We start from the raw sequence: 26,928 nt of genomic DNA on the forward strand, positions 1-26,928 counted from the left end.
CTCAACCATGACCCATCCATCTTCGGTGGCTTTACACGGCATTGCTCATAGTTTCATTGAGTTAGATAAGGCTGTAGTTCATGGGATCAGATCGGTTTTCTGTGATTGTGGTTTTCATTCTGCCTGCCCTCTGATGTCATGTATGGATGTGAGAGTTGGACTGTAAAGAAAGCTGAGCACCGAAGAAATGGTACTTTTGAACTGTGGTGTTGGAGAAGACTCTTGAGAGTCTCTTGGACTGCAAGGAGATCCAACCAATCCATCCTAAAGGAAACGAGCCCTGAATATTCATTGGAAGGACTGATGCTGAAGCTGAAACTCTGGTACTTTGGCCACCTGATGCAAAGAACTGACTCATCGGAAAAGACCCTGATGCTGGGGAAAGATTGAAGGAAGGAGGAGAAGGGGATGACAGAGGATGAGATAGTTGGACGGAATCACCAACTCTATGAACATGAGTTTGACCAAGCTCCGGGAGTTGGTGATGGACAGGGAAGCCTGGCGTGCTGCAGTCCATGGGGTTGCAAGGAGTCAGACATGACTGAGCGACTGAACTGACTGAACTGAAGTGGGACCCACCTAGAGGCAGGGTCAGTCCCTGAAACTGAACTGTGGCCACACAGTGGGAGAGGGGGATGGGGTTGGGGAGTCAACTGCCACGTGTACTGCAGTATCTCACCATTGGAGCCAGGAGATATGGGCTCAACCACTCGCTGGCTGTGTGACTTTGGGCTAGTGGCTTAATCTCTCTGTGCATATTTTTTGGATTTTTTTTTTTTTAATGGGAGAAAAATATGTTTTCCTTAATTTTCAGACTATGAGGGTCAATGAGAAATTAGGTGTAAAAACCCTTGTGAGGAATCAGAAACATCTGTCTCTTGACCAGCTCCTTCCAGATAAATGAAGCAGACCAATCCCTGCCTTGTAAGAGATGATGGTTCAAGATAGTGCGGAAGCAGAGAACAGATGGGTTTACAGTGAGAATGAGTCAAAGGCAAAATATAAAGCCTGGTGAAGTGGAAAGAGTCCAAAAAGTGATGCTGTGTTCTTGTTTGTGCCGCCGCTGCTGTTGTGAACTTTGGCCACCTGGTCCAGGTGGTGTCCGTAAGCCTTCTCCACTTTCATAGTTAATAGCTTCCTCTTTGTAAGTAATTAGCATTTTCTGGGGAAGTTTCAAAGACTATGTAAATATCTTGTTTATCCTCAAATTTTTATCCACAGGTTTTAGCATCTATTAATGATTCTTGCCTGAATTATTATTATTAATTATTACTATGATGCTTGCCACATTGTGATTGTCTAGCTGTGTCATTCCCTAATTTTTTAGCCTCTGTCTCAGCTTAAATCAAAGAGCCTGGGTCTTGTCACAGACTTGGAGAACAAACTTATGATTGTGGGGGGCGGGGGAGGGGGGTGGAATGGGGGAGAGGGATAGTTGGGGAGTTTGAGATGGACACATACACACTGCTATGTTTAAAATGGATAATTGACAAGGGCCTACTGTCCAGCACATGGAACTCTGCTCAATGTTCTGCGGTGGCCTGGATGGGAGGGGACTTTGGAGGAGAATGGATACATGTGTATGTATGGCTGGGTCCCTTTGCTGTTCACCTGAAACTGTCACAACATTGTTTGTTAATTGGCTATACACCAATACAAAAGAAAAAGTTTTTCAAAACTCAATAAACCAAAGCACAAACTGAAAAAAAAAAAAGAGCCTGGGTTTCATCCTTGGTCTTTGATGGGGCAGTTTTGGTTACTGGTGGAATTAAACTGCTAACCACCTCTGCCTCCTTCTAGATTTGCAGGCAAATAGCTCGAAGCTTCAGTTCATGTAATGTTTTGTTTTATTGAGTTTTTGTCCTTGGAAATACTGATTTTCTTTTCAATGATGGTGTGTTTTATTAATTTTCTCTTTTTATGTTTTATTTGTTATTGCTTTGAATTTGGGATTGGGGCACGATGCTCAGTATAGGTACTTGAATGACATCTTGTCTGCATTCCATAAAAAAGGCTGGTGGTGATTACCCAGAGGGAGTCTTGGCCAACAAGTAATTGTGTCCTACTGTAGCTGTATATGCAAGCATAGCAATAGAGGAATGGCAAATAGGTCACTGGGCAGGGATCTAAGAGTCCTGGGTCTTATTTCCTGCAATATCCTCTATCTGCTAACTTGCTGTGTGATGTTGGACAAATGACTTCAGCTCTCTGAGCCTCAGTGCCCTCATGTGAAAAGTAGTGCTTAGACTACTTAACCTCCAAGGTCCTTGTCAGCTCCAGAGTTCCAGGAGTCTACAGGGGATAGCTTAAAACAATGTTCTCCGTTACAGTCGGAGGGACTGTTGAGAATATTTGTTCAGTTCAGGCAAATGGTAAATGTGTCGGTCACTCTAATGAAATGAGTACATTTTTGCTCTAAATGTCATGGATGTTTATTATCAGATTAAACTACAGCGGACCTAATTTTAGCTCTTCCAATTCAAGCGGAGCAATGAAGATTAAATGTTAGGCATAATTAAAGATGCAGATGTAGTTTTATTGAATTATAAACCTCATTAAGTGCAACGTCCCAGGAAAGCCCCTGAGACCAGCTACAAAGAACTCCTAGTTGCAACACTGCAGTTACTGAAATATTGTAAAGTAAATCTCACTCCCAAAATATTATGACTTGGATGGAAGGAGTTTTTAAAAGCATGGTTAGAGTTGGTTTCATGGGTAATTTCTTTGCAGATGGTTGGGAAGGGAATGCTTTTCTTCAGCATCTCCACAGAAGGCCTCCTTGGGGCTTGGTGCTCCTGTCTCAGCCTCCAAAGGTGGGCTCTAGTCTCCTGGGTCAGTAAGAAGGGCAACTTCAAGGACCATCAGATTTCACTCCAGAGTTGGTAGTAAGTGGAATTGGTGGAGAGAGCAGAGGTTTACTATGGACCAGAAGTTCATGATTCTATACAAGTATAGAGAAGGGTTCTCTTGGTGACATTTTCTTTTCTGTCTGTAAAGATAATACATTATCATTTTACAAGTTCATATAATAGGGAATAGAATATAGAAGTAAAAATATCCAACTACTTCAAGATGATCACTGTTAATATATTAAACCAGCCAGCCAGTTGGTCACCATTAGAGAGGGGGGTTGGCAAACTTTGAGGAGGCAGTGAATAATTTTAGGCCCATAGACACATGATCTCTGTCACAACCACTTGGCTTTGCCATTGTGGCCTGAAAGCCACCGTAGACAATACGCACTAAATGGGTGTGGCTGTGTTTTAATAAAACTTTATTTATAACAACAGGTAGTGGATTGTTGGCTCCATGTGCCATAGTTTTCTGATTCCTGCTTTTGGGGTTGAACATTTGTTTTGCACAATTTAATCCTATATCATATTTTCCCTTATGTTGTTTCAGGTAGATTTGTCTGTCTCCTTGTTTGGAATGTGAGAGAAGTTTAGTATCTTGAGAGCATGGTCTGTCACTTAACAGCTGTATGAACTTGGGTAAGTTAGGTAACCTCTCTGGCCTCAGTTTCCTCATCTGTCAAATGGGATAATACACAATGGTATTGACCCCATAGTTATTTCTTTTTTTTTTTTCCCCATAGTTATTTCTGAAGATTGAATGAGTTGATCTTTGTACCGCACTGGGCACATCGTGAAGACTCAGTAAATGTGAATGGCTACCATCACCACCACCACCATGATTATCCTATGTGCCTTCTTCAAGAGCTAGCACAGTTCTGGTTACAGAAGAGGCTCAATAAATAGAATCATAAGGATTTGTTGTTATCATTCAGTCACTCAATCATGTCCAACTCTTTGCTACCCCAACCCCATGGACTGCAGCATGCCAGGCTTCCCTGTCCTTCACCATCTCCCAGAGCTTGCTCAAACTTGTGTCCATTGAGTTGGTGAGGCCATCCAACCATCTCATCCTCTGTTGTCCCCTTCCCCCCCGCCCTCAATCTTTCCAAACATCAGGGTATTCTCCAGTGAGTCAGCTCTTCACACCAAGTGGCCAAAGCATTGGAGTTTCAGCTTCAACATCAGTCCTTCCTATGGATATTCAGGGTTGATTTCCTTTAGGATGGACTAGTTTGATCTGCTTGCAGTCCCAGGGATTCTCAACAGTCTTCTCTAGCACCACAGTTCATAATCATAAAGATAGATAATGTTAAAGAGGAAATGTTCTTCAAGAATGTCTCACTTATCACCCTCACTTTAGAGATGAGCATGGTAGGGTAGCCTGGCAGGCTAGAGTCAGGGGTTGCAGAGTCAGGCATGACTGAGCAACTGAGCATACAAACACACTGGTGGAGCGACCCCTGTGTTAGGATGGTGGGATGCTTTCTATCGTGACTGACAGTGCCCTCCCCTAAAGGTTACCCATCTTTATCCCATGGTTACCCATCAGCCCCTGCATGCCCAGAGGCCCAGTTCCATCTCCTACATCATGGGCAGCCTGTCCATGAAGCAGGCCAACTTTTGTCTTGTTTTCAGTTTCCTGGTCTTATTCTTGGGATCATATCCACTCACCTGGACTGGGCAGGTGAGGCTCAGAAGAGGACCAACCTGAGGTTGTAGCTGGGAGGTCCAGCACTGGTGGAGTCAGGTACTAGAAATGCATGGACAGTGGTCAGAACTAAGGCCACAATGCTCAGGAGTGCTGGGTTTGCTTCAGGTTGGGGTCTGGCATGTGGTATGTGGGCAGACTCTTGGTCAGGCAGGCCACACAGAGCCCTGGACTGTCACGCTGCTCTTCTCTTAGGGTACGAGGCAAGAAGGGAAGACCCCATGGGTACGCTGTTCCAGTGACCTCTTGGTCAAGTCCCTACCACCTGGTTCTTCTTCAGGCGCATCTCATCAGGCTGTTACTTCCATCCTGGTGCTGCTCAACTTTGATCTGGGAAAATGAAAGGCCAGGCTGCTGGGTCCCCAGCTGCCATCTTTTGCAGCAAGAGTGAGACTTCATGATCCCGCTGGCTCACGTACACTTCATTTCCCAGTAATTAAACAAGTGGAGATCAAAGCCGACAAATCTCCCCCATCTCTCAGCGCGGTAGATGAAAGGTAAATATTTCCAGCAACAGTTTTTTTTTTTTCTCCCTTCCCTCATTAAAAGCGAGATGTGAAATGTCTTCTCCCTACTTTGAAGAATACTGATAAGTTCAAGGTCACTCCAGATAAGATATTTGGTTTGACTACCTTTATTATTCCATACCAATCATCAGTCTTTTAGAAACTGGGCTAGCTTGAGGGGATTGAAGAGGCTAAATCATGTCAAATAAGTCAAAAGACAAAGAAAGGTAAAGAAGGACACCAAGATGGTAACTGGTCAGTGCTGCAGAAACCTACATCTTGTGCGTTATCTTCTCATTGCTGGTAGGGCTTCTGAAGCCAGCATCTAAAGTGGACCCTGGAGTTCTACGTAGAGAATCTCAGGTAGATGGTCTGATGCTCTCTCAGCTGGACTCTGGAAAAGACCATTAGAGAGCTGCCATTTTCTTTGATACCAAAGAATTCACCCCAAAGGCTATGAATCCAGGGGAGCTGGTCTATCCAACATGGGTTTACAAATGCCTGCTGGGTGGCATCAGGCTCTTTTCAGTGCAAAGAACAGACCTCATTCAAACTGGTAGCTGCCGTAAAGACACCACAGGGAGGGATTTCCCTTGTGGTCCAGTGGTTAAGAATCCATCTTCCAATGCAGGGGATGTGGGTCCAATCCCTGTTTGGGGAACTAAGATTTCATATACTGAAGGGCAACTAGGCCCACGCACTCTTACTACCGAGCCTGCATGCCAGAACTTTAGAAGCCCACGTGCCTCAACAAAGACCCAGCACACCCAGAAAATAAAAAAGACACGACAGGGACTCGGAATCAGAACAGGAATCCGAGTGCCACGCAGTTCTGGAAAGGGAGAAGACAGCTGCCCTGCTGGCCACTCTTCTTGCTCCCCTCTGACTGCCCTCCCTGGCTTTCACATCCTGGCCGCATCCTTTGTCTTCCGCCTGTTCACCAGCTCCCAGGGCTGCTTGGAATGCAGGTCTCTCTCATTTCTTCTGTTCTTTCTTCTCCAGTTCCAGATTCCAGAGAGAGAAGGAGGGAGAGATCTAACCGACCTAGGCTGTCGAGTGAGGCAGCTGAAGTCACCGTTTCCTGGCCAGGCAGTGGGTGGTCCAGGCCACTCCCCCAGCTGGTTAGCTGCGAGGGTGGGGCCTTCTGCCCAATGTCACATGGTAAGAAATGCCAGCTGCCCCCTCAGCCGCAGACATGGGTGGGAGGGTCCCCACATGAGGGACTCTGGCTGTGTGAGGCTGCTCTGGACACTGTTGGGTGTCAGAGCAGGGCTGAGAGGCTGATGGCTTGGGTAGACTCTCGGCTGGCTTGTCATCAGCTGTTCTGTTTGTTTTGAGATGTAATTCACGTCCCATAATAGTCACTGTTTTAAAGTGCACAATTCAGTGGTTTTTATTATATTCACAGAGTTTTGTGACCATCACCTCTATCTAATTGCAGAACATTTTCATCACTCTCTGTATTCAGGGACTTACTTCCCTGGCGATCCAATGGTTAAGATTCTGAGTTTCCACTGCAGGTTCGATCTCTGAGAAACTAAGATTCCCCCCATGCCACACAGTGCTGCCAAAAGTTGGGGGGAGAAAAGAAATTCAGTACTCAAAGCTGTCACTTTCCATCTCCCCTCCCCTAGCCCCAGGCAGTCACTGATTTACTTTCTGTACCTATAGATTTGCCTTTTCTGAATATTTCATATAAATAGGGTCATTCAGTATGTAGATTTTTGTGTTTATCTTCTTTTATCTGGCATAATAATTTCAAGATTCATGCATAGCACAAATCAGTTCTTCATTTCTTTTTATGTCTGAATAACATTTCATTTTAAGGCTATACCACATTTTATGGGCTTCCCTGATAGCTCAGTTGGTAAAGAATCCACCTGCAATGCAGGAGATCCTGGTGTGATTCCTGGGTCAGGAAGACCCCCTGGAGAAGGGACAGGCTACCCACTCCAGTATTCTTGGGCTTCCCTGCGGCTCAGCTGGTAAAGAATCCACCTGCAATGTGGGAGACCTGGGTTTGATCCTTGGGTTGGGAAGATCCCCCAGAGAAGGGAAAGGTTATCCACTCCAGTATTTAGCCTAGAGAATTTCATGGACTGTATAGTTCATGGGGTCACAAAGAGTTGGGCACAACTCAGCGAATTTCACTTCACGTCACCACATTTTATTTTTCCGTATATCAGTTGATGGATATTTGTGGGTTTTTTTTTTTTTTTACTTTTTAGCTATTATGAATAATGCTGCCGTGAATATTTATGTACAGTTTTTAGGTGAATACATATTTTCATTTCTCTTGTGTCGATACCTCGAAGCGAAATTGTTGAGTTATATAACACTTCTATAGGACTTCTCAGGTGGTGCTAGTGGTAAAGAATTCTCTTGCCAGTGCAGGAGATGCAAGAGATGGGTTTCGATCCCTGGGTTGGGAAGATCCCCTGGAGGAGGGCATGGCAACCCACTCCAGTATTCTTGCCTGGAAAATTCCATGGGCGTGTGCTGACTTGTTGCAACCCCATGGGCTGTAGCCTGCCAGGCTCTTCTGTCCATGGGATTCTTCAGGCAAGAATACTGGAGTGGGTTGCCGTGCCCTCCTCCAGGGGATCTTCCTGCCCAGGGATCAAACCCAAGTCTCTTACATCTCCTGCATCAGCAGGCAGGTTCTTTAGCATTAGCGCCACCTGGGAAGCCCTGTTAATTAGATTTAGGTGTGACAATTCTGTTATAGATTTTTTTTCCCACAAAGACAGACCTCATCAGAGGCATCCTTATCTCAGACCTATACTGAAATATTTACCAAGACTCTGTAATTAACCCTGAATAGTGCTGGCCACCGGAAGATCTCAGGGCTTGAGTTTCAGTGCTGGTGATGGTGGAGTAGAGATTACTGGGATGGTCCAAGGGAGATGGGAAGCCCCAGTCCAGGACAGGGCCAGGTGAGGATGGAGTGGAGGGTAGGTAAAGGAGAGGATATAAAGTAAAGATGATAGACTCTGAGTCCCTTGGGGCAGAGGCCAGGTCTTCTCTTTTCTGCACAAGGTCTTGGGCATAAAGTAGGCACTTCCTCCCTCAGAGATCAACCATGCCCATCCCCAAGTCATCAGTCTACCAAGTGGTCCCTCCCTGTTCCTGGATCCACAGGAAGATAGAGCAGCTGGGTAGTTTGGAAATCCTGTAATCAGCTGGTCAGGACAGCAGGGAAGGGTCATGACCATCAGCTGGCCTTGGCCATGGGACTGTCTTCTGGGCCCACTCTTGGGGCTCCAGCACTGTCAAGACACAGAGTGAACACCTGCCTTACAGAACAGAGGCGCAGCGGCTCTGAGTGTCTTCAGCTGGAATCAATGGGAAGGGGAGCCTTTAGCTGAGCCTTAGTTGAGCCTTGGTTGAGCCTTAGTTGAGCCTTTCCTGGAGGTCTGAGAGTTTGTTAAGAGTCCTGGTTCTCCTAGACTCACTCACAAAAGTCTGGGGTAGTGGATGACCCAGATCCTGTATTTTTAACAAGTGAGTCTTTCAAAGTCTGAGCACTACTGGTTTAGGAAAAATTTTCTAAGGAAAAGGAAGTGTCTGTGCATTTAAACCCAAATATAATAGAGTTTAAACGACCTTGAATAGAAGAAGCTATTGGATTCTGCCAAGAAATTTGAGTATTTAGAAAAAGTCCTTCCAGGCTTGTACAAGAAATTGTTACCTCTTTGTAAATGATATGTCACCTGAATTTCTGGAGACCTTACCAGCCTGTGCATATAGAAGAGTCCTGTTACAAGGAATAATACCAATTAACCTGATTCTATTCCAGTTGTACACACACCCTGGAGAAGGAAATGGCAACCCACTCTGGTATTCTTGCCTGGGAAATCTCATGGACAGAGGAACCTGGCAGGCTACAGTCCATGGGGCACGACCGAGCAACTCACTTTCACTTTTGTACACACAGGATGTCTAGCACTTCGCATGCTCAGGATTAAGTTCTCATCCACCAGGGGGCGCCATGGGCTACCCAAGGTTCTGCTAGGCATCCGCCATCGTCCATCAGGCACCATTTTTGGGTACCCTAGAGTCGGACACGACTGAGCAACTTCACTTTCACTTTTCACTTTCATGCATTGGAGAAGGAAATGGTAACCCACTCCAGTGTGCTTGCCTGGAGAATCCCAGGGACGGCGGAGCCTGGTGGGCTGCCATCTATGGGGTCGCACAGGGTCGGCCACAACTCAAGCGACTTAGCAGCAGCAGCAGCCTCAGAACTGGCTTCGGAGAAGGCGATGGCACCCACTCCAGTACTCTTGCCTGGAAAATCCATGGATGGAGAAGCCTGGTGGGCTGCAGTCTATGGGGTTGCACAGAGTCAGACATGACTGAAGTGACTTAGCAGAACTGGCTTCATCACCCTCACTAAAGCTTGGGCTCTGAAGTTTCGAGCAGCCAACCCTACTCAAAGTTTGTCTACAGGGTCGTGTATTAATAATAATTCAGTATGTGTCTGAGATAAGGATGCATCAGACTTGGACTCTACTTTTTAAAAAGTATCCAAATAGAATTATCACCCCTAAAAGAAATTTGTAATGGTTTCTTTAGAGCATCCAATACCAAGTCAGTGTTCAAATTTCCAGTTGTCTTCTAGATGTCAAATTTTTTAAACAGTTATTTGAATCAGGATCTGCAAAATTCCACACAGTGTGATTGGTTCATTTATTTCTAAATTTGTCATTCTTTTAACCTACAGTTTCGCCCTCCATCTCTTTTCTCTGTCTTGCTATTTAAATCATACAAGAAACCAGGCTGTTTGTGGGGCTTCCACAGTCTGATTGCAGCCCCTTGGTGTCCTTTAACAGGTTCCTTTGCTGTATTTCCTATAAATTGGTATTTGAATCCAGAAGCTTGATCAGATTCAAGTTATTGTTTATTTATTTTTTGGTCATCACTACTTCATAGGTGGTGTGTTCTTCTACCAGGAGGCACTTAATATCTGATTTTCTGTCTCTATCTCTCTGTGATATTAGCAGCCATCGAGTAACAATGCTTAGGCCCATTAGTTTATTCAGTTCAGTTCAGTTCAGTTGCGCAGTCGTGTCCAACTCTTTGGGACTCCATGAACCTCGGCACGCCAGGCCTCCCTGTCCATCACCAACTCCTGGAGTCCCCCCAAACCCATGTCCCTTGTGTTGGTGATGCCATCCAACCACCTCATCCTCTGTTGCCCCACTCTTCTCCTGCCCTCAATCTTTCCCAGCATCAGGGTCTTTTCAAATGAGTCAGCTCTCCACATCAGGTGGCCAAAGAAAGTATTGGAGTTTCAGCTTCAACATCAGTCCTTCCAATGAACATCCAGGACTGATCTCCTTTAGGATGAACTGGTTGGATCTCCTTGCAGTCCAGGGGACTCTCAAGAGTCTTCTCCAACACCACAGTTCAAAAGCATCAATTCTTCGGCACTCAGTTTTCTTTACAGTCCAACTCTCACATCCATACATGACCACTGGAAAAACCATAGCCTTGACTAGACGGACCTTTGTTGGCAAAGTAACGTCTCTGCTTTTCAATATGCTGTCTAGGTTGGTCATAACTTTCCTTCCAAGGAGTAAGCATCTTTTAGGGACTGCAAAATGTTGACCTTCTAATTCTATCATTGTTCTTTATTTATTAGCTCAGTTATTTCTACAGTGAGAAATGCCCCTCTATCAGTTCTTTGCTTCCTCAGTGGCACAGTCCTTTTTGGAAAGACAGGTCAAATGCTTAATTCTTTTGCTTTAATTTTTATCAGTTTTCAAAATAATGAATGGGTTCTCTAGCATCCGCCAATGGTAATCAGTTAGTTAGCTTTAGGACCATTCATAACTCATGGATTTAAGTATGTTTGGTGGGTTTTGATCCCTGGCGGCTATTACCCTTATGGATGCTCAGATTTTCTCAACGTTGGCCAGTGGCCCTTGAGTCTTTTGTCATGACCCTTTGATAGCTTAGTCTCTTAGATATCTTCTATATTTCCTGAGCCAGTCCTTGAACCAACCATTTCTCCAAGTAGCCTTGGTTTCTTTCAGTAGGAACTGGTATTTAAAAGCACTTTCTGGGTGTGCTGTGTGCTTAGTTGCTCAGCCGTGTCCAACTCTTTGTGACCCTATGGACTGTAGCCCACCAGCCTCCTCTGTCCATGGGGATTCTCCAGGCCAGAATACTGGAGTGGGTTGCCATACCTTTCTGAATTGAACCCAGGTCTCCCGCACTGCAGGTGGATTCTTTACCAGCTGAGCCACAGGGAGGCTGAAGAATACTAGAGTGGGTAGCCTATCCCTTCTCCAGCAGATCTTCCTGACCCAGGAATTGAACTGGGGTCTCCTGCTTTGCAGGTGGATTTTTTACCAGCTGAGCCACAAGGGAAGCCCAAGAATACTAGCGTGGGTAGCCTAACCCTTCTCCAGCAGATCTTCCTGACCCAGGAATTGAACCGGGGTCTCCTGCTTTGCAGGTGGATTCTTTACCAGCTGAGCTACAGGGAAGCCCATCTGGGTGTGAGGGATGCTTATTTATCTTCGATTGGTGATTGTTTCAGTGACTAAATCTCAGACCTAGTTGTTTTGTTAAAGAAAAATCATCATGAAAACTTTCTGATACTTCCTGTTCAAATTCAACTACAGGATGTTTTAGCAGATTTCTTTTATCTTACACATATGTCTGTCTCCTTTCTTCCCCGCTAAGGATATAAGAAGGATAGAACTAGAAAATCACAAGATCATTTTCTTCATCCCACATACACACAGGGAAGTCACGTGACTTATACAGGTCACATGGGTATTAAGAGGACACTGCAGGACCAGGTGCAGGCTGCCTGGCCTCGGAGCCTGAGTCTTAACGAGCACACACTAAACTCTGTTGTCTGTAAAATTTCATGTGAATCCATGGGGCTGGCTAAGAAACCAACCCATGCAAACAACAAATCCCACAGGGAAATCAGAGTCTCTCTCCTCTCCAACAAATCTGTTGACTGTGCCAAGAGCTCCCCTCTAGGCTCCCTTTCCCATGGGATGGGTTCTCCTGAGATACCGTTCAACCATGATGCCCATAGAGGTCTTATGGAAGCCAAACATTGGTTTCCCAGACATTCTCATGGGGTCTGTTCTCTCTCAGATCTGAGAGGGACTCCATTTACTTCTACATGACCCCCTTCTCACTTCTTCTCTTTCCTTGTTCAAGGCCAGGGCCATCTACTTCCGCATCCTCAGTGAGTTTTTTTTTTTTTTAATATTTTCATTTCTTCCTCAACAGTTTTTAAAAGTCTTGAATTTCTACATATGGTGTTTGTTTTCCCTGCCAAAGAGCTTGTGAGTATGTTTACAAACATTTATTTAGCTGCTTCAGGTCTTACTTAGTTGCAGCACATGGGAACCTCGTTACATCCTGTGGGATCCTTCATTGCTGCAGGTGAGATCTTAGTTGTGGTGCTTGGGCTCAGTAGTTGTGGTGCCTGGGCTCAGTAGTTGTGGTGCTCAGGCTCAGTAGTTGTGGTGCCTAGGCTCAGTAGTTGTGGCACACTGGCTTAGTTGCCCTGCAGCATGTGGAATCCTTCGTTCCCCAACCAGGAATTAAACCCATGTCCCCTGCATTGGTGGGCAGATTGTTAATCACTGGGCCACCAGGGAAGGCCCCCTCAGTGAGTCCTGACCTGAGAGGTTGCTCAGGTTTGATGTGAGGCCTGAGGCATGGTGTATTTCAGGACACTGGGGGTCCTGCTGTGACATAAGAGAAAGAGCTCAGGACTCAGAGTTAGCTGACTTGACTTCCAACCCTTGCTCTGCCTCGATAGCCTCTCTGAGCCTCAATTTTCTCCACTGTAAAATGGGATTGTCACACGTACAAGGTGGGCAATGCTAAAGCCTCCTTGCAGGGTGATTGTGAGGATTAAAATGGGGTCACCAGGGGAGCCCCTAACTTCCATATGTAGGGATAGGACTGTGACATGGATCTGCTTACTAACTGTTTTCCTACAAGGGCCCCTGGACCCAGGGGATACAGAAGGGGAGGCTGGGGAGGGCTTCAGGTCCCAAACATCCGTTGTTGGTGGCGGCAGATCAGGACCAGAGCATCCACTTGCCAGGCTGAGAGGGAATTTATTTTGACTCTGACTGCCTGGTTAACTCAGCAGCCTGCATGGTCCTTGTACACAGTGGGTGTGCTGAGATAATAGCTCAAGTACTTTATTAAAACAGAAAAGCTCTCCACGTTTCCATTGACTCCCCACGTGGGGCAGTTTCAGCCCACTGCTCCAGGTACCATTTGCAGTCCAGTTTCTCAGTCGTGCTGGACAGAAATATCCGACTCACTTCCGCACCTCTCCACGAACCACATGCATCCACAAACAGCAGAGATTCATCAGACCCTCTTCACTGGTCCTTTCTCGTTCATCATCACCGCCTCCTGATCCTTGTCGTCCTCATCCTTTCCAAATGATAGAGCCATGAATGCATTTCGCTTTGAATTTCAAATGTCCCAAGCAGTGCTTTCATCCACAGTGGGGACTGATGAGTTAATTTCTTAGGAAATAAGCTGAGCACCCAGGAGCTGTGATAATTCCCTACCCCCAGTGCCAACATCACAAAGAATAGCACAGTAGCACATAAATCTACTACTTGCATATGTTTACTTAATCACATTGGAATTCTCTTTGAACTTGACCCCAGGGGAGAGAGATCACAGAGCTGGCTGGTAGCTAAAATAATCCACTGAAAAAAAAGTTCTGTGTCACACGAGAACTTCTGGGGCTGTTTGTGAAAAGCACGGAACCAATGTGACTTCTACACTGTTTGATTCTGACTACAGGCTTACCCAGGGTCTGGGAGGCCTTCCCACATTGGGCTGTGGGTTGTAAACTGGTTGGGAGGATTTGATTTTCTTTTAAAATTCAGGGTAAGTTCCCCCACCTTGAATTTCCAAATGGTAGGCAATTAATGTGTCTGATCTTTGGGAAGCAGTGAAGCCCTGGGCTAGACTTGTTAAGGCAAGATGGCAAAGTGGTTAGTACTGACTGTGCTTGGAGGGCCAAGTATTACTGTGTGTGTGCTCACTTCTGTCCCTCTGTTTGCGATCTCATGGACGGTAGCCTGCCAGGCTTCTCTGTCCATGGAATTTTCCAGGCAAGAGCATTGAAGTGGGTTGCTATTTTCTACTCCAGGGGATCTTCCCGACCCGGGGATGAAACCCATGTCTCTTGTGTCTCCTGAAGGTAGATTCTTTACCACTGTGCCACCTAGGAAGCCCAGACTTAAAGACCTAAGCGGGGGTGTGTGTAAATCTGGGAGTCAAGAGGTCAGGCTGGGCAGATCCAAGGCGAAGCAAAGAGCAGAGCAGGGCAGTGCAGGGGTTGGGGTAGTGAAGTGATGGGTCTGGGACCAAAACTGCCCACAGGGCTCGGACACCCCAGCTTATTGCCTCGGAGGGCCGGTTGCCTGATATGTGAATGGATTAATGCAGGGGTTCGCAAACCATGGCCACTGCCAAATCTGACCCGATGCCTGTTTTTGTATGGCCTGTGAGCTAAGAATGGTTTTTATATTTTTAGATGGTTGGTATCGATGACAAAATAAATCAGTAGCTGATCTAAGAAAGAAATGGAAAATCTTATTTGAGCCAACCTGAGGATTATAACGCAGGAGATGTTCTTTCAGAAAGCCCTGAGGAGTCTCCTGCCCTGCCCTTGAGAGGTCGGAGCGCAGTTATATAGTGTTTGAGACAAATGCTGTATGACAGTTGACACAACCCAGATCCACGTGTACGAGAAGTAGTGGGTCATCGTGACCCCTTACAAGATTAAGAAGGAAGGTTATCTTCCAAGGAATTATGGATCACTGTGACTCTTTACAAGATTAAGAAGGAGTGTTATCTCCTGGGCGCTCTGGTTTATGCAGGTGTACAACACACACTAAAGGGAAGGGTTGCTTGTTTAGTTGCTAAGTCATGTCTGACTCAGTGGTAAAGGGGAGGGAGGAGGCCCAAATGGGCAGAGAAAAGTTTTATGTGTATATTTTTCTTGTCTTTCTATAAAATATGAATTCTATTTCATCACTAAAAAAAGTCAAAAGGCGAAAAATATTTTGTGACGTAAAATGTGTGAAATTCAAATTTCAGTGTCTATCAATAAAATTTTATCAGAACACAGTCATGCTTGCTTATTTACGTAATGTCTAAGGTTGCTTTCCTGCTACTGTGGCAAAGTCAAGCTGCTGCAACAGAGGCTGTGTGGAACTCAGAGCCGAAGATATACTGTCTAGGAGAAGTCTGCCCACCTGTGGATTAGTTTGAGATGCACAGGTTTGAAGCACAGGTTTGAGACAATTTGGGCTATGGGTGGAATTAAGGCCCAGTAAAATGAGCCATGAACTAGCTGGTCTCAGTGTGGGCCAGTTTTCTAATCTGTGAAATGGGTGTATTAACATTACTGGTCTCATAGGTGGCTGCCCTCTAAGAACATGCTGATGAGATCCTCAAATGTATTTCAAGATATTTGCATAGCTGGGAGGGGTCACAGAAATTGGCTGGAGATCATTTGCAGACTTGGGTCCTCATCTGAACTGCTTGTCAGTCAGTTCAGTTCAGTCGTTCAGTCGTGTTCGACTCCTTGTGACTCCATGAACCACAGCATGCCAGGCCTCCCTGTCCATCACCAACTCCCATAGTCCACCCAAACCCATGTCCATTGAGTTGATGATGGCATCCAACTGTCGTCCCCTTCTCCTGCCTTCAATCTTTCCCCGCATCAGGGTCTTTTCAAATGAGTCAGCTCTTTGCATCAGGTGGCCAAAGTATTGGAGTTTCAGCTTCAACATCAGTCCTTCCAATGAACACCCAAGACTGATCTCCTTTAGGATGGACTGGTTGGATCTCCTTGCAGTCCAAGGGACTCTCAAGAGTCTTCTCCAACACCACAGTTCAAAAGCATCAATTTTTCAGTGCTTAGCTTTCTTTATAGTCCAACTGTCACATCCATACATGACCACTGGAAAGACCATAGCCTTGACTAGACGGACCTTTGTTGACAAAGTAATGTCTCTGCTTTTTAATATGCTGTCAAGGTTGGTCTAACTTTCCTTCCAAGGAGTAAGCGTCTTTTAATTTCATGGCTGCAGTCACCATCTGCAGTGATTTTGGAGCCCAGAAAAATAAAGTCAGCCACTGTTTCCCTACCTATTTGCTATGAAGTGATGGGACCGGATGCCATGATCTTCGTTTTCTGAATGTTGAGCTTTAAGCCAGCTTTTTCACTCTGCTCTTTCACTTTCCTCAAGAGGCTCTTTAGTTCTTCTTCACTTTCTGCCATAAGGGTGGTGTCATCTGCATATCTGAGGTTATTGATTTCTCCCAACAATCTTGATTCCAGCTTTTGCTTCCTCCAGCCCAGTGTTTCTCATGATGTACTCTGCATATAAGTTAAATAAGCAGGGTGACAATATACAGCCTTGACGTACTCCTTTTCCTATCTGGAACCAGTCTTCCTATTTGGAACTGCTTGCTGAGCCCGGAACCCTAGGCCACCATTCCTTGGAGGACTGATGCAGTGGGTCTGTGGTGGGACTGAGAGGCTGTGATGTCACCAAGCTGCCCAGGGATGGGGAGGCTGGGATCTGGCCATTCACCTCCAGCCACAGGTAAAGAGACACAGGGGTTTGGTCAATCCTGGGCCATCTTCAGTGACCCCTCTGCCTGCACTCTTTCTTCCTAAGATCTCATGGCCCTATATTTTTTCTTTTGTCTTCACGCTGAGCTCAAGCTGTCCCATGGCATGACAGTTTGTGGACACCATTCTCTACCCAATAAAATTTATAAAAAATCAAAACCAAGCAAACAAAAAAACTTTATAAAAGTAGGTAGATTTGGCCCAGAGGATATAGTTTACTGATTTCTGCCTTAGAGCAGTAGCTCTAAGTGTAACCTTTGGACCAAAAGCATTAAACCTGGGAGCTTGTAAGTAATGCAAGTTCTTGGGCCCCGCCCTAGACCTACTGAATCAGGGCAAATATTTTCTGTTTGCATCCCCATGTCTTTCTGAAATTCCAATTACACATATGTTAGGTTGCTGGAAGTTGTTCTAGAGCTCACTGATTCTCTTTTAATTTTTAAAAAATCTTTTTTCTCCTCTCAGTTTCATTTTAGATAATTTCTATCACTGTCTTGAAGTTAACTAATCTTTTCTTCTGTAATGTCTAATCTTCCAGTATTCTAATCTTCTAATTCCATCCAGTATTGCTTTTTGTCTGGACATTATAGTATCGAGATGAAATTTGATTTTGGTGTTTGAAAAATAATTCTTCCATGGTTTTATGTAGCTTTTCAACATGGAATACAATTATAATAATTCATGTCTGTGTGTGCTAACTCTAACATCTGTGTCATTCTGGATTGATTTCAGTTGATTGCTTTTTAATTTCCCACTGTAGTCATGTTCTTCTGCTTTAGTAGCCTAGTAATCTTTGATTGGATGTCAGATATTGTGATTTTTACCTTGTTAGGTGCTGGATATTTTTAAATTCTTGAACTCTTTTTCTCTGAAAAGTGAAAGTGAAAGTCGCTCAGTCATGTCTGACTCTTCACAACCCCATGGACTATACAGTCCATGGAATTCTCCAGGCCAGAATACTGGAGTGGGTAGCTTTCCCCTTCTCCAGGGTGTCTTCCCAACCCAGGGATCGAACCCAGGTTCCCCGCATTGGAGACAGATTCTTTACCAGCTGAGCCACAAGGGAAGCCCAAGAATACTGAAGTGGGTAGCCTATCCCTTCTCCAGAGGATCTTCCCAACCCAGGAGTTGAACTGGGGTCTCCTGCATTGCAGGTGGATTCTTTACCAACTGAGTTATGTAGTTTAATTACATTTTGACTCTTTTGAATCTTGCTTTAAGATTTGGTAGGCAGGACCAGAGCAGTGCTCTCTGGTGTTAATTATTCTTCACTAATGGGGCAAGACTTTTCTGAGTACTCAATGTCTATGAATTTTTCCATTCTGACTGGTGGGAATAGGCACTGTACCTGGCCCTCCTTTTGGAAGGTTCTTTCCGTAACAGTGGGTAGTTTCCTTACATGCATGAGCTGATTAGTCTAGGCAAATACTCAAAGCAACCCTCTGCAGCTCTCTGGAGGTCTCTCTATGCAGCTCTCTTCTCTCCAGGACCCCGTCCTTCCACCTCTAACTGCATTCAGTTCAGTTCAGTTCAGCCGCTCAGTCGTGTCTGACTCTTTGTGACCCCATGGAATGCAGCATGCCAGGCCCCCCTGTCCATCACCAGCTCCAGGAACCTACTCAAATTCATATCCATTGAGTTGGTGATGCCATCCAACCAGCTTATCTTCTGTCTTCCCCTTCTCCTCCTGCCTTCAATCTTTCCCAGCATCAGGGCCTTTTCCAGTGATTCAGTTCTTTGCATCAGGTGCCCAAAGTATTGGGGGTTCAGCTTCAGCATCAGTCCTTCCAATGAACACCCAGGACTGATCTCCTTTAGGATGGACTAGTTTGATCTCCTTGCAGTCCAAGGGACTCTCAAGAGTCTTCTCCAACGCTTTTCCCCAAACTCAGTTCCATCTCCTCAACTCAGAGAGTCTGCTGAGCTCCTCTTGCGTTTCCCATTTCTGCACCACCTCTGGAAACTTTCTGAAGGCAGAAAGCAAAGGCAATCATAGGTCTTATTTTATTTCCTGTGTCTCAGGATCATTGTCCATCATTACTTGATATCCAGTGGTATTGAAATCCTTACACCATCTTGCTTGAATGCACTTACTTTAAAAAAATAATTTTATTTATGTATTTTTGGCTGCACTGGGTCTTGGTTGCTTTGCTTGGGCTTTATCTAGTTGTGACAAGTGGGAGCTACTCTTCCCGGCAATGCTTGGGCTTCTCATTACAGTGGCTTCTCTTGTTGTGGAGCATGGGCTCTAGGCAGTGTGGGTTTCAGTGGTTGCAGCTCCCAGGCTCAGTAGCTGAGCAAGAGCTTAGTTGTCCTGAGGCATGTGGAACCTTCCCAGACCAGGGATTGAACTCATGTCTCTTGCATTGGCAGGTGAATTCTTATCCACTGGGATACCAGGGAAGTCCCTGAATGCACTTCTGTAAGCAGATATGGTGATCCCTGATATTCTGATTGGTTAAAAAACAGTAATTCAGACTTTATGAATGTTAGGACATTTGATTCATTAGAAACTCCAATGAAATTAGTGTTTTCTTTTTACAGTAGAGGAAACTGAGGCTCAGACAGGTGAAGTAACTGTTTGCCTGACCCCTAAGTACTCATATTTTCATTGCTTGATGCTGTTCCCTATCTGCATCTGCCAGCCCTTGCTGGGATGTGTCCCCTTTAAACCACAGCACACCCTGGGAGACAGGGTTAGATCCTCCTGATTCTCAGTGTGAATGGTGGGAACCAGCAACAACTGCATCCCCAGGAACTTGTTAGAGAGTCAGAGGCTTGGCACCTCCCAGGCTTGCTGAATGAGAACTGATATGTTAGCAAGATCGCAGGTGACTTTTTGCGTGTATAACCGTGAAGAAGACTGAGGGCCAAAGAATTGATCCTTTCAAACTGTGGTGCTGGAGAAGACTCTTGAGAGTCCCTTGGACTGCAAGGAGATCAAATCAGTCCATTCGAAAGGAAATCAACCCTGAAAATTCATTGGAAGGACTGTTGCCAAAGCTGAAGCTCTAATACTTTGGCCACCTGATGTGAAGAACTGAGTCACTGGAAAAGACCCTGATGCTGGGAAAGATTGAGGGCAGGAGGAGAAGGGGACGACAGAGGATGAGCTGGCTGGATGGCATCACCGACTCAATGGACACGAGTCTGAGCAAACTCCGGGAGACAGTGAAGGACAGGAAAACCTGGCATGTTACAGTCTATGGAGTTGCCAAGAGTCCGATGTGACTTAGTGACTAAACAACACCAGTTTGAGACACATTAAATCAGAAAATAGTTTCTAAGTCCAGTATCCGGGCTCCCTGGGAGCACAGAACTGAGCTGAACTGGGGGGAGGCACAGCCAGAAACTAGGTCCCACACCTGGGGTGAGCCTGTAGGTCCCCCTTTTCTTCCAATTGCAGTTTGAGTACCTGGAACAGAACAAGCTGGACAAGGCTCCCAGAGAGGCTGGTTGGACAGGCCTCTGCCCTTTGGGAGTTCATCTAGGCCACGGTTTTCTAGGAAGCTGTGACTCACCCTGCCTTCATCCACCTGCCAGGTGCCAGCTTGGCTGGAGGCCAGTGGGCTGAGCTCTGGGAGAAGTCAGGAAGGCCTCAGAGGGAGGGGAGAGAAGAGGAAGTGGATGGTGGTGGGGAGCAGCTGCTGGCCATGGTGCCTCCTGGCAGGTGAAGGCCACCGTGGCGCTGCCTGCCCCGGTGCCCTGCCCTCTCCCCCACCACAGCCATAGTCAGGTCACCAAACAGCTGGACAGTCCCTATGCATTCACCGTATGAGACTGTCTCTGCATTTTAAGAATCTTTCTGAAAAAGCCCCCAGATATCTACTCAGCACAGAACAGAGCTGATGGTCCTCCTGGACCAAAACCAATGGGGAGGAGAAGGCGGGGCTATTAAAGGGCTGTTTATTTCTTGTTTATTTCTTCTGAGACCCTTCCTTGCAATTCATATAAATTGTCCCCAGGAGGAGGGTGGTATCGGAAGGTCCAAAAAGCTGGGAGAGGGTTTAACAGAGTTCTAGACCAGCCTCCTCTTCCCAGGGGAGCATGCTCATTCTATCAAGAGGGGCTTCAGGGACTGGTAGAATTTATCTCCTAACCAGAACCTCTCTAGGCATGGGGTGCTCAGACTCCTCTAGCCAGTATTCACACCTGCACAGTATTTATGAACCATACTGCAGCCAGGTGCCAGGGGAAAATGAACCAGCACAGCTGCGAAGTCAGAGAGCCCTGGCTTAGGATCCGGCCCATGCTGTGAGTAGCTCTGTGGCTTTTGGCAGGCTTAGAAGCTTTGAGTCTCAAATTCTTCATCTAGACCATTGGGTGACAATCAGAGCCACCTGAAAGAGTTTCAGTAAAGTGTGTTAATGTATGGACCGGGTGTGATTGTTCATTTTATATGTCGACTTCCCAGGTGGCTCAGTGGTAAAGAATCCGCCTGCCAATGAAGGAGATGTGGGTTTGATCCCTGGGTCAGGAAGATCCCCTGGAGTAGCAAATGGCAACCCACTCCAGTATTCTTGCCTGGAAAATTCCATGAACAGAGGGACCTGTTGGACTACTGTCTAGGGGTCACAAAGAGTCAGACATGACTGAGTGGCTGAGCCCTGAGTACTTGACTGGATCATGGGGGGGCCCAGATATATGGCTAAACATTTCTAGGTGTGACTATGAGGGTGTTCCCAGATGAGATTAGCATTTAAATGTAGACTCAAATAGCTAAATAATCCAGGTTATGATAGCACCTGATTGAACTGTCAATATACGCTTCATTTCTCTGAGGTTTTAATTCAAATCCCTGCTTTTGTTCTCCAAATGCATCTCACTGTTGAGCCAGCCCTGCATCTTATGACAGTAACTGAAGCCGCTTAGAAATAACTCCACTGTGATATTTAGCAAATTATTTTGATCTGATGGGTAAACTTACATGAGTGCAGCTGTTCATGTCAAAGAGAAGGGAACAGGTTGAGGGCTGTTTAGGATGCCTGCTGGGCTCGCTTCATAAAAGGTGCCTTGCAATCTTGCGTTCTGTCTCCGGTCGTGCCATTTCTGCTGGGGTAAGCAGTCACTGACATGTCGCTGGTGGCAATCAAGACACTTGAGGAATGGGGAGAGTATTCTAATTCAGTTAGGAGGCCTGGACTGAACAAGTGAGGCAGTTTTCCAGAGGAAAGAGGATCCTGGCCCCAATCTCATCTTCCCAAGCCTCATGCGAGGCAGGCTTCCTGCCCACCCGACCCTGCATCGCGTTTTCTTTTCCTTCTGAACTCAGTTCCAAGCAGAGAGTACCAGCTGCCTCCTCCAGTGGCCGGCTGGGTCCACCTGCTGCTAGGACTGAATCTTCCGGCAGAGGTCCTTCTGGAATCATAGGCTTCATAACTGCTGTTCCTCCAGCTGGAGACAGGCTTCCAGTGAGCATTTGCATGGCTGTCTCCTCACCATTCAGGCCTCAGCAAAAATGTCACCTCCTCAGAAAGGCCCTCCATGACCACCTCTCTAAAGCAGCCCCTGCTCCTGGCAGCAGTCTCATCCTCCTTCAGCCCTGTGAGTGAGCTGTTTGGACACCTGCTTCACATGACTGCAACGCTAGTTGATATCTGACTGTAAGAACAAGAGATGCCAAGTGAGAACTGCCCAACCAAGCCTTGTCCACTCACTGCAGCGTGAGAGAGGCTGTCCCCTGTTGTAAGCCACTGGGTGTTGGCTAACTTCATCCTCACCACAATGCTGTGAGGAAGGATATTCTTTCTTTTTATTTTTAAAGCTTTTTATTTTGTGTGGGGGTACAGCTGATTAAAAATGTGATAGTTTCAGGTGGACAGTGAAGGGACTCAGCCGTATATATACATGCATCCATTCTCCCCCAAACTCCCCTCTGAACCAGGCTGCCATGTGACGTTGAGCAGAGTTCCTTGTGCTATACAAAAGGTCCTCGCTGGTTATCCATTTTAAATATAGCCGTGTGTACCTGTCCATCCCAAGCTCCCTAACTATCCCTTCCCCCGTCCTTCCCTCCGGCAGCCATAAGCTCATTCTTTACGTATGTCTGTGAGTTTGCTTCTGGTTTGTAACTTCATTTGCATCAGTTCATTTTAGATTTCATGTGTAAGGGAAGTTATGTGAGGTTTCTCCTCTGTCTGCCTTATTTTACTCAGGATGGCAATCTCTGGGCCCATCCATGTTGCTGCAAATGGCATTATTTCATTCTTTGTAACGGCTGCGTAATATCCCGTTGAATATACGCACCACATCTTCTCCACTCACGCTTCTGTCAGTGGATATTTGGGCTGCTTCCACATCTTGGCCATTGTAAACAGTGCTTCCATGAACACTGGGGTGCTTGTAGCCTTTCAGATCATGTTTTTCTCTGGATGTATGCCTAGGAGTGTGACTCCAGCATCTGTGATGTGCATTTATTTCTAGTGGCATGGTTTTGGAATATGGCTGAGTTAACACTTTTTGGGAATCACAGAGAAGTGGGGTTCAGCCCAACCTGGGTTTAATTCTCCTCAGCCCTTAGGGAACTGGGTCACATGACTGAAGGTTTAGGAGCGGTGGATTAGGAGGGGCTGGAGGAGCTGGTGTTGGTCTCTCTCAGGCTAAATGTTGAGCATTTTCCCGACCCTCCAGGCCTTAGATTTCTTCTTGTGTGTGACATGGAGAAGTGAGGTCACCTTGAAGGCCTCTATGGCCCTGAGAGAGGGGGCCTGGCTGCTTCCCCACCTTCCACTATCATGGAGGACATTGGGCGCTCCTGCCAGCAGCCTTCCTGGTCTGACTCTTGATGAGTCAGGTGAACAGCCTTCTGGGACTTAGAAGGAGGCCACCTCACTGGCCAGTGGCTTCAGAGGGAGAGCTCCCAAGGGAACCACACAAGAGAGAAGTTCAGGAAGTGAGGCCTGTAGCAGCCTAACTCCCACCCAAGCCCCAAGGCCATGTCCCAAGCCCCATTTACCTGAGCACATAGGGACAACTGGCTTGAACCTTAGGAGGAAGCTAGAATGTTCTGAGCAGTGAGAGGAGGGTGAGCAAAGCCAGTGTGTCTACAGTGTATTGGGAGGGGGGGTCACTGTGGCTAGATTTCTGCTCCCCGCTTTCACAGGAGCTTCCCTCTTGTAAATAGTTGTTTCTCCTTCCAGCCTGACAAACTTTGAGTAAATCAAACCTTTGGGGCTACCCACTGCCAGTTCTGAGATGGCCATATTCCTCATTGCATGAGTTAGAAATAGCATTCCACTCTGAGAGGAGACAGCCTCACCCACACCCCCATAGCTCAAACACATCACTTCAGGTGTTTTGTTTTCCCTCTCCTATACTAGTTCAAAGGGAGGTGTTTCAGCACTGAAGTGGGGCTCCCCAGTAATCAGAGATCAGGGCTGCTTCTGTCTTTATTCTCCACCATTGTTAGTGAGTGGTTTTTATTCTCAAGTTTGCCTCTGCCCCCAAACAATTGCTGGAGCACCAGCCATCATATCTATATTCCAGGCAGGGAAGAAAGAATAGGGAGGAGCAAAAATGTGCACCCAACTTTTCTTCTCCTTCAGTTCAGTCACTCAGTAGTGTCTGACTCTTTGCAACCCCATGGACTGCAGCATGCAAGGCCTTCCTGTCCATCACCAATTCCTGGAGTTTACTCAAATTCATGTCCATTGAGTCGGTGATGCCATCCAACCATCTCATCCTCTGTTGTCCCCTTCTCCTCCTGCCTTCAATCTTTCCCAGCATCAGGGTCTTTTCCAGTGAGTCAGTTCATATCAGGTGGCCAAAGTATTGGAGTTTCAGCTTCAGCATAAGTCCTTCCAATGAATATTCAGGATTGATTTCCTTTACGATGGACTGGTTGGATCTCCTTGCAGTCCAAGGGACTCTCAAGAGTCTTCTCCAACATCACAGTTCAAAAGCATCAATTCTTCTCCTTAGCTAGCATATATAGTAATATCCACTTATAATTTATAGACCAGAATTTAGTCACTCAGGTGCAGGCGAGGCCAGGAAATGTAGTTTTCACATTCCTAAGTCCTAAGGCACTTCAGATGTGTCCGACTCTTGAGATACCATGGCCTGTAGCCTGCCAGGCTTCTCCATGGGATGCTCCAGGCAAGAATACTGGAGTGGGTAGCCATTTCCTTCCCCAGGGGATCTTCCCGACCCAGGGATCAAACCCGCATCTCCTGTGTCTTCTGCACCAGCAGGTGGGCCCCTTACCACTAGCACCACCTGGGAAGACCAGTTTCCACATGGACACTTTAAATGAAACAAGAGTTCTCTTCTAAGGAAGAACAGAAGAATGAATACTGTAGGCAACTAGCAATTTCTGCCTCACTTAGCATGGCCGTCAAGGCCTTGGATGAACTTTCAGAACTAGTGAGCTTCTTCTGCTGCAGGCCTGGCTCGGGGATGGGAGGACAGGAAAGTCGGTCAGTCAGTGATAGGCTTGTCCCCCTGACTTGGATAACCAACACTGGACCAAGCCCGAGCATTCTGCCTTCCTGCTCAGCTTTTCTGCTGCTGCCAAGGCAGCACCTGGACCCCCACATGAGGGACAAAACTGCTAAGGTTCCTATTCTGTTCCCCGGAGAGTAGGACAGGGTCCATTCGGTTGCTCTGGACTTGTCCACTGAGAAGACACTGCTGTAGTTGGGCCATGGACTGGAGCCCATGGTGTGTTTCCACATGTGCACACCTGCCCCTCACATTCCCCAGCTCTCTCGCCTCACAATCACCTACATTTCTCCCACCTTGGTTTCTCTTGCTCCTACATAGTGTTAATATCTAGGGCTCTCACCAGGGGGCAGACCTTTGAAAGGCTCTCAAGTACAGAGGAGGTGATGATGACGGCAGCTTGTGGTCCAAAGGCCCTCAGGTCCCCCACGCCTTGCTGTGGGAGACTTTGTGATTCATCCCTTCAGCCGGGCAACCTCACAAATCAAATATCAGGTCTAATTTTTAAAGCCATTTTCATGACAGTGGTTTTCCATCGAATCCCCAAGAGCTAACAATATGTAATCAGTTTTCCTTAACAAATGACCTCCTTTAACTTCATTAGTTCATACTTAATTTACTAGCATGTAGCAAGATACTTAACACTCCTGATTAGAAACGGGCCAAAGAAGGAACCTCTGTCTGCATGGCCAAGGCCAATATTAAAAGTTGAGCTGTTTTCTAATTTTCCTTACCATTTAATTCATTGAAGGTGGGGGTTGGTGATTTGTAGTTTTTGTTTAAAAAATTAAAATGGAGGTGAGACAAATGGGTCTTGCTACAGAGCACTTTATTACCAACTCTACCAACTCATGTTTTGGGTACTTTTTTTTTTTCTCTCGGATATAAAGACATGAAACCAGAGAATCAAAGGACAATTGAATGTGTTTAATAGAGGCTTTAAATAGCTGGCAAGACTTTCAGCTCATTAGGAGGGGAGCTGAGAGGCGGGCTAGGGTGGGGAGAGTGGAGAAAATCTCCCAGAATGTAATACTAACCATGCTGTTTGTAAGCATCGTCTTTTGAGCAGTCTGGTCCACCTATTATAGTTTACAAACCCCTTTGAGTCCCTTATCACTTGGTCCACACACAGCTCTGGGATGGGGATGGTGGGAAGGGACCCACTGTGGGAACCTCAGCATCTCTGATGAGTAAATAGGCCCAGAGAAGTGAGAAGAGCTGAGCAACTGGAGCCAGCTCAGGAACTGCGCCTTTTGCAGGCTGGACCCTGTGTCTTCCTTTGTGTGACCCCATGAACTATAGCCTTGGACTACATGTAGTAGCCATGACCCCATGGACTGTAGCCAAGAATGCCAGGAGAAATATCAATAACTTCAGATACGCAGATGACACCACCCTTATGGCCGAAAGTGAAGAGGAACTAAAGAGTCTCTTGATGAAAGTGAAAGAGGAGAGTGAAAAAGCTGGCTTGAAACTCGACATTCAAGAAACTAAGATCATGGCATCCCATCCCATCACTTCATGGCAAATAGATGGGGAAACAATGAAAACAGTGGCAGACTTTATTTTCTTGGGCTCCAAAATCACTGCAGATGGTAACTGCAGACATGAAATTAAAAGATGCTTGCTCCTTGGAAGAAAAGCTATGACCACCTAGACAGCATATTAAAAAGCAGAGACACTACTGTGCTGACAAAGGTCCATCTAGTCAAACCTATGGTTTTTCCAATAGTCATGTATGGATGTGAGAGT

General features: G+C 46.2%; 1 pseudogene; it reads right to left on the bottom strand.

Moving 5' to 3' along the window:
• The window catches only part of LOC102191399, an 88,294-nt pseudogene extending 74,771 nt beyond the window's left edge, over positions 1-13,523 (bottom strand).

Source organism: Capra hircus, chromosome 26 (assembly GCF_001704415.2).
Source record: "Capra hircus breed San Clemente chromosome 26, ASM170441v1, whole genome shotgun sequence".
Classification (NCBI taxonomy): domain Eukaryota; kingdom Metazoa; phylum Chordata; class Mammalia; order Artiodactyla; family Bovidae; genus Capra; species Capra hircus.